Below are 12,319 nucleotides of genomic sequence, written 5' to 3' on the forward strand. Positions count from 1 at the left end.
CATTCTGCACCTGAAGCAGTATCATCTACCTAATGCAATGGACTTAGTAGTTAAATCTAGATAAGAAACTGAGCTGGCTTTGTGGAGATGACCACAAGCACAGGAGCTATATGCCTGGTTTTGGGAAGCTGTGTATGAGGCAGAGAGAATGAGAGGATGGAAGGCAGAGAAGGGAAAGCCAGAAGGAAGCAAGGGAAGAGGTTGTTGTTGAGCCCCTTAGGGGGAAGTGACACTGAACTGACTCCAAGGCAAGTTTGTAAATTATGAGCAAAGATAGCACATGCTGTTTGCCTCTCTGTTTGCATTGTTCAGAGAGATGGAAATTTATGTACAGTCACGTAAATGAACTAGAGTGCAGCAAGAAATATCCCTGAATTTATCTTTCCAATTTTTTTCTCTAATAATTGCTTCAGGATCTCAAATCCCAGAAGATAAATATATGGTTACCCTTCTGTCCCTAGTGGTTAGACAGTTTTTAAAGAAGGATACTAAATATTGAAAGACAGTTGTGTACATACGTGCATGCTGTCTTGGAGATCTTGTATGCATGTGTGTTTTCCAAGCCCATTCCCAGATAGAATGCCATTACTCCACAATCTGTACAATGATTTCATTATTGAGAAAGGCAATCCCATTGTGACTTGAATTGTGCCTGGAGTTATTAAAAAAAATATCAAACATGGTTTTAATTGCTATGAAGGTTTTAGTTGCTTATAGCCAGGAATTTAGCTCAAAATGTCTGCACTCCTGAGTTTAATTTGTGCAAAGTTTAATATCTTCATGCAATAAACCACTGAGGTATTTCTGTTTTTAGAACAATATACTAAACCATTCTGACTTCTCCAGGCAGGATCAGTTTAAAGCTTTGATTACCTAAGCTTTAAATCCTTAATCTGTGCTTGGAAAAGGTGGGGGGGAGGGAAGGGCAGTTAGTGGAGAGGGGTAGCATTTTCTGGATGTCCAGCCAAGTATCTACTAAAAAAATGAAATAGATTTTCTATGGCACAGATACATATGAATTTGCCCATGATAAAAGCACACCGTTGTGCTAATTTGAGGGGGGGGACATGCACGTGTGGCCCACGCATGGGCTCTCAAGCTGGGGACAAGTGCCTGAGCTCTGCAGTCCTTGCCCCTTTTACCCTTCTCAGCCATGTGTGAGTAAATCACAGCTGTCAGTATGGTAGCAGCTTGATTAAAGTTCAGGGGTTTAATAGATCATTTTAAAAACCCCAAATTACTCCCACTCCCTAGTCGATCCACCTGGACCCTTGCCCTAGGTGCATGGCAGTTTTCAACCAGCGCTGGAGAAGCCAAGTCTGGGCCTGAGGTTCCTGCTTATTCCCTGAGGATCCTCGCTGCAGACCTAGACCAACATTCTCAGCTGTATTTAATCTGCTCTGAGACAAGCTGGCTATGAGAAAATGCAAAGGAAAAGGCACATAAGCAAAGACATGGAAAAACTTGGACAGTTGGCCCGCTTTGTTCACTTGGTAAACTGGAGGCTGGCCAGTAACAGCGGAGCTCCCTTGGCAATACAAGTCTGTTCCAATTAATCGTGTTTAACCATTCTAATCACACTTTAGCACATTAATCCTATTTTCAATCCAAAACACATCTGAAAGAGCGGCATGTGGGCCTTTTTATAGCAACCGCAAATCAGATGTAACTGAGAGACATAGGGCCCTAGTTTACTCTGCACTTTCACTGAACTTAAACTTAATAAAATATGTGACTGAGTTGTGGTTGGATTTACTGCATGATGTTGATGCTTCCACATATAAATAGATCCCTTAAGTAACTTAAAAACCTGTCAGAAAGGGCAGTGAAAATTTGATTATAAGGTAACCAGTGCGTGTGTTTTCTAACAATGACATTGTTCCTCTGGTCAGTGGTATTGAGAGAACTTTTAAAATTTAATCTGCTTATGGATATAAATGATGCTGCACTTGGAATCATGGGGCTGCGTTTTTTGGCTCAACCATGCTCAGCTACAAAGAATTTTATGGCTTGCTTTAACCATGAAAACAAAATAAAGCTGTTATCTTCTCCCAGGCGTACTTTCTTCTGGAATTTAAAATAAATTTTAGAACAGCAAAATTTTAAACTTTATTGTATTCAACATGCACCAAGTGAAATAATATTTTTGGTTTGCACTCCTGATATAATATAGCTGCTTTGCATTGCTTCTGTGTTAAAAACCTTGCTTTCAATAAGAGATGGTCCTGTTAAGGTGTAGATCTGTGATGATGCATTTTATTTTCTGCTCTGTGTGTTTGCTTTAAACTGAACAACAGCAACAAGAAAAAAAAGTCACATCCAGGTATGTCCATCCCCAAACCTCTTGATGTCTTTAATGCCCAAATCCATGTTTATAGGCAGACTCAATGGAGGTACATTGAACTGCAAATTAGACAGAAGGATTTGTGTTTGAGCCTTGAATTTAGCTGTGAAACAGGAATGAAGTTTTCAATTCATGTTAAATTAATTTAGTAATTCAGAATATAGCAAGAAAAAGTATAAAAGAAAATACCATCTTGAAAAGGAAAATCTTGGACAATTATCAGGATTACACTTGATGTTTGGTTTTCTAAGTAAACAATTCTATCTTTTTATGTTACAAATACTGATCTAGTAAGATACATTAGAGGAACCTAAATGCAAACTAGAAATGAGTTTATCCAGGTAAGTAAGGTTTTATTAAACAATTTAATTAATTCCAGTTCTTTTGAAAGAAATTGCAGGTTATGGTTAATGTAGTGTATCAGACAGGAATAGCATTCACAGAGCCACCTGCATTTAATATAGAACTGTCAGAGATCTCTACTCACTACCACTTACCCAGAAAGAAATATGCAACAATTTGATCAACCCAGGACTTTTTAATATTGAAAAAAATATTTCTTTTTCTGAGTACAATGGAATTTTGCTCTTCAGTAGAATCTATACATGGTTTTTTGAGCTTATTGAATTAAAAGTCATTTTGGCCCCTTCTGTATGCTTTGGTAGGCACTGGAAAATACTATCCTCTGGGACTGTACCCAAATAGAGAATTAAGACAATACATTCAAGGCAAGTCTTATTAAAAGGCTTTTCCAAATATCATGAACGAAAGTCTGAAAAAATAAGTTAGTGCTTGTGATGCCAAAGTCTGAAAATCCTTGGGTTAAAGTTGCCAACTGATGTATGGAATATTACAAAATTCCATGACCTGCTAACAAAACAGCTTGTCTAGCAGGTATTTCTAATATTCATTGAAAAGGAGTCTCAGGTTGATGAAAAGAGCAATTGAGTGACTTGGTATCTGAGGTCATAGAGCACAAAATGGTGAGCAGACAGTGCTGGCTTCTCCCCCATTGCAGATGAACAGCATGACTGGAAAAAGTATGAACCTCTTCTGCTGCTTGCCCTGTAAAATGGGGACAAGGCAAGGGAGGCTGCAAAGGTCAGTTTTACCAATACAGGAGCTTTGAATCACCTACTAGACCAGGCTGCCTTCACAGGGATACAGAGGGGGAAAACTGCTCTAATGGGAAGTTAGGACCAGTGTGAATTATTTCTTTTTCACTATCTGCACTATGGCCTTCAAAAGCTGGGCACAGTGGAGTGAGCTCAGGGCAGATTTTAAGGAGGAGCTAGGAGGCGCATGGCAGAGCAGCAGTCCTTCCACCTACTCTAGAAAATGAACTCCAGTCAGCAAGAGTTTGCTCGCCTGTGAGCCAGGCAAGTGCTGATACTTTGTCTTCTGCAAAGCAAAACCACTAAGGGACAAGGTTTAATGTATTAATCTTTCCCCTCCTCAAGTTCAGTGAGTTTTTTGCCATCTACTTCAGCAGAGCCAAGATTAAATCAAAACCTACCTACAGTCCCATTCCAGCCACAAACTTTAACAAGTGCCATGAGACTCTGCTGAACCAGACAGAATAGAGGTTGATGGATTTATTTCCTTTCCTTTATTAGGAAACCTTTCCATGATTCGTAATAATTCACCTTCTGAGGGGAAGCTCTGCAGCAGATGAGTTGTCCAGAGAGTTCTGACCAGGCAGAGCAGTGGGGAAGCTCTGTGGCTCTGCATCCCACAGCCCAGATTTGGCATCTCCCTTCACCACCTACCTGCCTACACACAACATCCATCCACATCAGCCTCGAAAGCCCCTGAGGCCAAGCAAACCACGTATGCATCAGCAGTGGGTACCTGCTGATGTGTAGCAGTGCCACAATGCTGTGTTGACCCTGTGCCAATGCCTTCCTTTCACTGTCTTCCAAAAGTAAATCCTTCATGGGCTGATCATTCCTGCCTCTAGCAGACCTTAATCAACACACTGAATTTCAGTCCAAAAATGTTTCCTTTCTTTAGGCCAGGTTTTGTCATTGTACTCTAGTTCCACAACTGCTCATGTGTACCCCAAGACTTCACGTGTCCAACAGGGAAAGCTGACAGTACAGGTGAAGTTACTTGGAACTGATATGTGTTTAACTATTTTGACACTGCAGCAAAAATGTTTCCCAGAGCAACAGGTTAAGGAATTACAATTTGTCCAGCTTTTTAGAGAGCATATTTCTGTTGCTTTAAAAAGTGTTTGTTTTTGTCTATAATTTCAGAGACAGAAAGGGTCAGAATACAAACTGGTTGTGAGAATAGAAGTGATACATTAAGAAACAAAGGTGTAAGTGTAGTTACTTGACCACCTCCTGGATTATTAATACAGTGTATTTCTTAGGTTCAGCATTACACTCTTGTCCCCCTGGGAGGTTGGGATAGGAAGGCCTGGATTATTTTCTTAGTTTCTCTGGTATGAAACTGGAGTAATTTCAGTAATTCTGATTTGGGTCCCAATTACAGCAGTTTAAATCCTGTAACATTATTATCCTCTAGGCAGCCTCTGGAGCTTATCCTTATTAAAAACCATGTAAATAAGATCACAGCCTAACTCCCAGAATCAGATTGGGAACTTTTTATAATGCTAATTTTAATTCACATTTAGTTGGTTTCTAATCTCCTCCAGCCTCCTGTTTCAGCAGTAGGTGCAGATGCAATGAGTGATGATAAAGCTCTCTAATCCCTCTTCAGGAATGGCATAATCCCTTTGTTTCAGGATCTTCAAGATGAAACTCCCTTTAAAAGAGGTGCTTTTATCTTAGCCTTGGAACAAGATTTTTGTACCCAAGCCATTCTCTTCTCTGGAACAGAAAAAACCACAAAGCTTCAGTGCATGTCAAGCCTCTTGGAATGGCTTGGAAACTCCTGTCTTAGATGCACACATACATTCCACAGATGAATGAAGGGATACCATGTCATGGTCCTGTTGACCACATGGTAATTTCTGATGTACAGATTTAGTGTTGAACGCACTCACGTGGCTCGACTTCCTGCTATTCCTGATCATTTAGACTGCAGAAGCTGCCTGCACCCAGCTCTGTGGTGTTGGGCACAAGGCGGCTCCAGTCCCTGCAGAGGCTACAGCTCGACCTTAGGTATGGTTGCTCTTTACATGAGGTGGACTTTAGCCCAAATTCTTTCCAAAACTTCTGGATCACCATCAGCAAAACTTCTGGACCACTATAAATTCTCAACACTTCTCACACCCTATATTTAGACTAAAACTTTTAACTGAAATATGATTAAATCCACTGCTTCATGCAGCAAAGCCCTGGATCACTTCCCATGGCCTCATAATGTCCTCTAGCAAAACAAGGAAAAGTGACATTTATGACTCATTCCTCAATAGGTGTGACAGAGTTGAAGATCCCATTAAAGCTGCTGATTGTATTGCTAATATTTCCTTAAAAGAATTTTATATATACCTCTTTTTTGACCAAGAATTGTAGGTTCTAGATGACCTACAGGTTAGTCTGCATGACAGCTAATGCCTGCTGACTTAGGCTGAGGTGAGTGTGTAGTATGTGTCACACACAAGCAGAGGTGTCAGGCCACCTAGAAAAAAATGCTGTAGCCTTTACCTTTAAAGGAAGTAGCACACAGTCTGTATATATGGAAGTATATATAGGTACCACCTGCTGCCAAGAAATCACATCTAAAGACACAAGACTGCATTTCCCAAGTGTGGAAGTGCTCAGGACCTCAGTCCAGGACATTTCTCAGTTTGTCTAGAATATTATAAACTGGGCAAGACAACTTGTTTCCTGACACAATACTTATTCTCTGTGTGACAGCTGAAGCTCCAGGAACTAAAGAGGACAAAGCATGTAAGTTTTGGGCCTGAGAACTTGAAGTCAGTGGCGGAAGGGAGAGGTCAGTGTTGTACTAAAGGAAACTGAAGACAGTTTCAGAATTTTCTTGCATCAGTGCTTTTACAGGTGGGCAAATTAATGTATTTTAGTTGTAGTAGAGTCACAGTTTTTCAGGCCAGATGGTGCTAATGCATGTTTTTCAAACTAGGTAAGTATCTGTGTTTATATTACTCAATAACAATATTGTAGTTCAATATTGTGCTATAACTATACTGCAGTGCTTAAGAGTGAACAGGAACTACAAGGTGCTGAAAAAATTCAGAGCAAAGAGGCCCCTGCCCTAAAGACATAGTCTTGGATGATAAGACTTGTGAGAAAATTTAGGTGATCAATCAGACCATATTGAGTGGTTGTTGGACAGTACATCAGTAAATTCACTATATATTTACTGTATATATATATTGTATTTACTGAACTGTATAGTAATGGATCATATTTCTTATTCAGGACTGGGGTTTCTTTTTACAAATATTTTAGTTCATTTTATAAATTGCTGGGAGGTGTCCTAGCAAAGTCTCTGTAGCTCTTTGCACACAACAATATGAAGGATATAAAGTTCTTTGTAGTTTCCTGTTCATGTTGAATGTGTTCAGTGCACATATCTGCATTAAAAGAAGAAAATATTTTAAGTAATTTTTGCTTCAGATTTCTAATTAGACTGAGTGCAAGATACAGGCTTTATAGTCAGACAATCATAGGTGCGGTCTTGCAGCCCTAGAGGGTTTGGGTAGGGAGAACTATCATAATACCATCCCCAGAAAGGATGTTCCCTTCTACTTGTTTGTTTAATGATGCTGCATGTTAGTCACTCAGATTTTGTGGTTCCCTTAAGGAGCTGCTGCTGGCCTGGGCGCTATTCTGCGATCAAACTTTGGCAGAATGACAGGCTAAAGAGAATTGCAACAGGCTGTTGGACTGCAAGCCCTGTGTTAAAGTCACTTTGTCACTGAAACGTCACTCCCCTCACATCGGGTGAGAGTTTCAGCAGCTGCATTTGGCCTTTTCACCCTTGTCTGCAGAGACATAAATACCTTGGTGTGCTTTCACATTAACTCAAACTTGTCAGAGGCTGTCTGTGGAGCTGAGAGCCCTACTATTTAAAAAAACTGCAAGCAAACTCTAAATGTTATAATGGATGTAGTTAAAATTAGAAATAGATCCAAGTGGAAATGTGGGGAATGAGTCCAAGTTGAAATAGAGGCTGAACCCATATTCTCACCCTGCTTGCATCTGCAGCTCTGAAAAGAGAGTCTGGGGTGTGTTTGAAATCCACACAGCAGGTTTGGGGCAGGTCCATCCGTAACTGCACTTAGTAATGGTCCCCACAGGGCAAAATGCAGACTCACAACTGAGATATACATTTTCAGCCTTCTGGAGTGCAAGTAGTTTCGTTTAAGAAAAAGAAGGGTGCAGTGTGTTTGATGTCAGGGCCATCAGTTTGAGATGTAAAAAGGAGAACTCCATGCCCTCCAGCAAGGCTATAAAGATGTGGCCTCAAACTCTATACCTCAGCCCTTGTTCTCACCTGGCTGTGACCCAGCAGGGTGTTTGCAGCAGATTTAGAGCTATGCAGACTTCATTCAGCATCGCTGCACTTCCCACAAGCACAGCATCCCTAGGGGGCTGTAAGGGCAGCCACATGCCCTTTCCTAAACTGCTTCCAAAGTACATTTTTAACAAAGCTGCAGCATGGTTTGGTTTGTTTTGTTTTGTTTTGTTTCACTTCTCTTCAGTCCAGCTATGCCTGATGAACAAGACTGAGAAATCCAGGTCAAACTCACTGTTAATTTATAGAGTTCAGGAGAGCGAGAATATTTCTTGTCTATGCTACAACCTGTGGGCTTCAGGGAGAAGTTCAGCAGCTGAGCGCCCCATGAAGCGCTCTGAGCAGAGGATGCTCACTGCCAGTGCCTGAGCAAACTGAGGGGCATCACTGCTGCTCTGCAGTGCATCCTCCACCTGCCACTGCCACCTGAGCAGTGCTGGTCTCTGGAAAGCAGAATGACGCCCACAATCAATTCTTTCCATCCTGTCTAGTCTCCATGCTAGCAAGCACTTGGATAACAGGACTGCTTTGTGTTTTCAGAGGGACATGAGGAATGCGAGGCCTCGAAAGGCAGAGGATGGGCCCAGAGCTCACTGCTGAGGTGTGTTTGTTTGGGTTTGACAAATTTAGGTTTTCCTTTGCAAGCCCGAACCTTCCTTTTGAAAGTCTTTGAATTCCAGCTTTGAATTCCAGCTGCCTCAATTTCAGGCAGGCAGATTTTGAATCAGATCCCTGTGGTTTTGGTTTAGGGTTATATCCACAACTGAAAGGGGCCTTAATTTAGCCAGTTCCTCTTGGGAAGAGGGCCAAAAGATTGAGGTTTCTGCCATCTTGAGCACAACCTTCATAATGCTCCTGAAGTTTCTTTGCTGTCAAATTCAAGCCCTTCATGCTGCTTCACCATGCCACCCCAGCTTAAAATCTAAGCAGAACAGGTCACAGCCTGAATCCTTGAACTTTTGTGGGTGTTGGGCAGGCGTGGATTATAGCAAACAGCATTCACCGTACGCTTTGCTTCCTCACCACTAGTTGAGATACGAAACTGCCACAGTTCTAACTCCTTCCTGCTGTTCCAGCCTCGGATATTTTGATTAGGAAAAGAAATAGAAATACCAGAAAAATGAGTGAAGAGGAAACTGCCGAAACCAAGCTGCCTTGGGACATATTCTAACTGAAGTGGTACAAGAGAAGAAAAGCTGTGACCCTCTTGTGTTCATATTTCAGTCTCACACACGCCCACTAGAAATGAGGATGTGCCATAGGCAGAGGAACACATGCTTTCATCTCACATATGATTTGTCCTGGATCAGGGATTTTGTCCTGATAAAGGAGCAAATTCCCCCAGGCAAGGTTGTGAAGTCCTGTTCTGTGTCCATGTGATAGCACCTGCCCTAGAGACCACAGTGGGAACTGATTTAGGGACCCCAGAGCTAAAAGCTGTGTGCTTCCGGAGCTGCCATGTGGCTCTGGGGCTCTCAGTAGGAATCAAGGTCTTGCCAGAGAGTACCACAGAAAGGTGCTGAATGAAGGTTACAAACCCCTCGGGATTGGCACAGGACAGGGGTGGGAAAGTGACACTGGTGATGTATGACAGTATAATCTCTCTAGCTCTCTGCACCCAAAATTTAGGAGCTGTTTCTTCAGACTGTGTTGCTTAGAGAAAAAGAAACTGACAAGATAAATCTGCTGGGGTTCATCACTGGATATATTATTCCATAGCAGCAGCCCTTTAGCTTGAAATGGATTCCCAAGGCCTCCTTCCCTTGATGAACAGTGACATCCTCTAGCACAGGAGCACCTTGGCAAGAGGAATATTTTCCCAAAAGGCTGCTCTGGCCATTGGCTCTTTAAATATAGCAAAGAGTAGCTGCAGCAGCCCAGAAGCAACTGCAAACCATTTTAGGTCCTGTCATCACTCGTTCTGTCTCCTCTTCCAGATGGTAGCTCTTGTCACATCTTTCTTTCTTTGTTCCAGAGGAGTCTCCTGGTGTTGATAACTATTCCTTATTGCTTCTAATTATTCAATCAGTCCAAACCTTTTCTACCCCTTTCTCCTGTGTGTGATGGGTTGCTGGTTTTTCTCTAGACTCAAGAGGGGTGCACCTTGGGAGGACAAATGGAAGAAATATCTATTTTTAGCAGTGTTGATGCTGACCACAAAATCCCTGCTGTGCTTGTTTTGGGAAACCTGCACTGAGATGTATTTTGGTGTGAACCTGGGGTGGCTTTCTCTCCCATGTTTCATAACTTTACCTGCCTGCAGGGCACAAGCCTCTTCGTGGTCTTTGGATTGGCTGCAGGCTGAGAGAGTGTGAAGAGGGGAGAAAGGGGGATTGCCTCGCCTTTGGTCTGTGCATTTGTTATTGTTTCATTTTAATTGTTCCTAGTAATTCTAAACTGCATGCTGCTCTGTGCATCTGGGGAAGTACAACTGTACAAAAGCTTTTTTTTTTTTCTATTTGAAGTATTTTTTCTTTCATTCTTCAACTTTTTTTCTTTATCCTGAACCTTCACTGTTTTTTTAATCTTTGCGAAGAAACACTAACTTTCTTTTTCTTCTAAGTTATAATTTATTTGTTATTTTTTGGGGGAGCACAGGAAAAGGTAATTATTACTACATTTCACATTATATAGAGATCCTGCTCTGTCACAGCTGCTGGCCACATGACCAGCCTTTCTTTGGGGAAACCCAAAGTGCTTGGTTTGACTGTACAATTCTGTACTCATCCAAAACCTGCTCTTGTGCTGTTATGGAGTCTTGTGAAAAGGTCATTTAATTATGAATTAGGTGTAGATGTTTCACAGAATTTTAAAAGTAATGAAGGTCCTGACATTGAGGTATAGAAATAAACAGGGGGGTTTTATGAGAGGATTTCAGAGGTAATGACTTTAATGGGTAGCACGTTTCAATGTTTTAAGAGTTTGAACAAAGCAGAAAAATAGCATTAAATTTTGAACCCCTCTTTAAATAAACATGTGGTGGTTTAAGGATACAGCCTTTGCATTGTGATGTTGGCTCTTTCTAAAAATCTGCTAAAGGACTGCTGCACAGAGAAGGTTACTGGAATATGAGGGTTATGGAGATATGGAGAATACAGACATATGTGGATTTTTACATCTTCACATACCCTTCTGACGTCTTGACGTCTTCTGGAGCTCCTAGAGAAGTGGGTGGAGTTGCACGTTCACATCACTTACAGCTCTGTTGAAGAAATATTTGCCATATGAAGGGAATATTTTGGGGAGCAGGGAGCTGTGGGTGGTGCCAAGTAAAGTGGCCCCAGCACAGGTAGTCTGCTTCATGGGCAGGTTTCGCACCCACTGAATCATTTTGGAAAGCCTGGCTCCTACTGCTCCAGGTCTGGTTTTGACTGAAAGTAGCCATTGCCTGCCATGCCCTCACCTCTGCTGCCAACTGGAGGTACCCATCAGTGAAGGTACAGCTGATTTGTTTACCCCAAGTGGATTTGTCTTTTCCAGGTGCTAAAAACTCACCTTAGCCTTCATCAGTGTGCATCTGGGCTTATTGGGTAGCTTTGGTTCCCTGAAAGCTGTGGTTAAAATGAAGGTTTCTTCAAGTCTCAAGGCACCCAAGCAGCTAGGCTGGCTTTCTGAGCTCATCTAGTTGAGTTGCCAAACTGCACCAGGGGAACACAAGTCTTCAGGTGTTTGTTTTGCACAGTTTCTCCTCCAACCTTGTTCTTGCCCCTCTGTTCTGACACGGCACTTGGAAAATCCAAGAGAATCCCCTCTGAGGCTGAGGGCTGTCCAACTCAGTCCTCCCAGGACATGATGGGCAGCATGGCCATGCATTCAGATGTGGACTCCTTAGCTGTGCAGGAGCCAGAGCACTGTGCAAGCCTGCAGCAGGCGGGAGCTTCTTCAACTGCCACAGACAAAATATTTGCCTGCTTTAGCCCTTGGATGAATCAGCCTTGATGTCTGTCAAACTGCACTGTCTATTTGCCAGTGGGCAGTTGTTTCTCCTTGGCTGATGGACAGACAAATGCCTGTGGGTAGGCAGGTATGTGACATCCTGGATACCAGAGTAATTTTTTTTCCCTTTTCCAAGAAATGAGGGAATCAACTCTCTTTGACTGGGAGCAGTAAACCACTTGTTGAATGCAGGTCTCTAGTCCTGAATTACAAATGACTCTGCTGCCATTATCAAACTTGCTTTGTTTTTTTCTTCAGGGCACAACTCTAAGAATATTCAAGAAAATGTAAAATGAGAGTAAAATCTTAGGGTTATTTTTTTCTCATTTGATGTACAGCTCTTGCTAACTTAAATTATAGACCAGAGTCAATTGCGCGATTAGACTGGCGTGTTGAGGGGTGGTATAGAAGGTATACCAAGGTGGAGGAGGGGCAGAAATGAGTGGGTTTACCTTAAACGTAAAATTTGCTGTTTGACTAATAAAATAATATGATACATCTGGGTTGATTTTCTCCTTGGTGATAGAGGGCTGGTCTAACAGTTAAGCCTTGGTCATGGCTGACTTGGACATACTTTAAACTCTG

Source organism: Corvus moneduloides, chromosome 6 (assembly GCF_009650955.1).
Source record: "Corvus moneduloides isolate bCorMon1 chromosome 6, bCorMon1.pri, whole genome shotgun sequence".
Taxonomy (NCBI): Eukaryota; Metazoa; Chordata; class Aves; order Passeriformes; family Corvidae; genus Corvus; species Corvus moneduloides.